This window comes from Poecilia reticulata, linkage group LG18, assembly GCF_000633615.1.
Source record: "Poecilia reticulata strain Guanapo linkage group LG18, Guppy_female_1.0+MT, whole genome shotgun sequence".
Lineage (NCBI taxonomy): Eukaryota > Metazoa > Chordata > Actinopteri > Cyprinodontiformes > Poeciliidae > Poecilia > Poecilia reticulata.
The window spans coordinates 11,241,059-11,241,563 of record NC_024348.1 but is presented as its reverse complement, the minus strand read 5'-3'; positions in this window follow the sequence as shown (position 1 = coordinate 11,241,563).

The following is a 505-nucleotide window of genomic DNA, read 5'->3' as shown; positions in this document are numbered from 1 at the left end:
GATGGGCGTGGCATTCATGGAAGAGATTCATTTTCCATGAATGCCACATATGTCACTTTTCAGGGTGTATGACAGTAAAAACACAGAAATGATGAAAGCAGATTAGTGTCATTTAATTTAAAGTTCAACATTTTAGAGTTCATAGAAGGAGGAGTTGCATCATAAGGTTTGTTTTATCGTAAACATTATAGTTGGTGAGACTGAGGAAGCCAGGAGTTTAGGAGAATCACAGAAGTTTTACTGGGTTAAAACACCGGGTTACACTCCCTGTTAAAACACAGTTCAATCAAATGATTGAAATATCTCTACAGTATTCGATTAAGCTTAGGAAAGGTCTGGAAATGAGAAAATAATTAGTTTCATGTGTGTTTTAGCAGGGATGCATCAAAAAACTGCAAAACAATAGCTCTAGAGAACTACGATTGGAGACCTGAAGCCTTTTTAAGGCATAAAGTTACTAAAGTTACTGTCAAAGAACAGTAACAGTTGATTTGGTTTAGTGCTT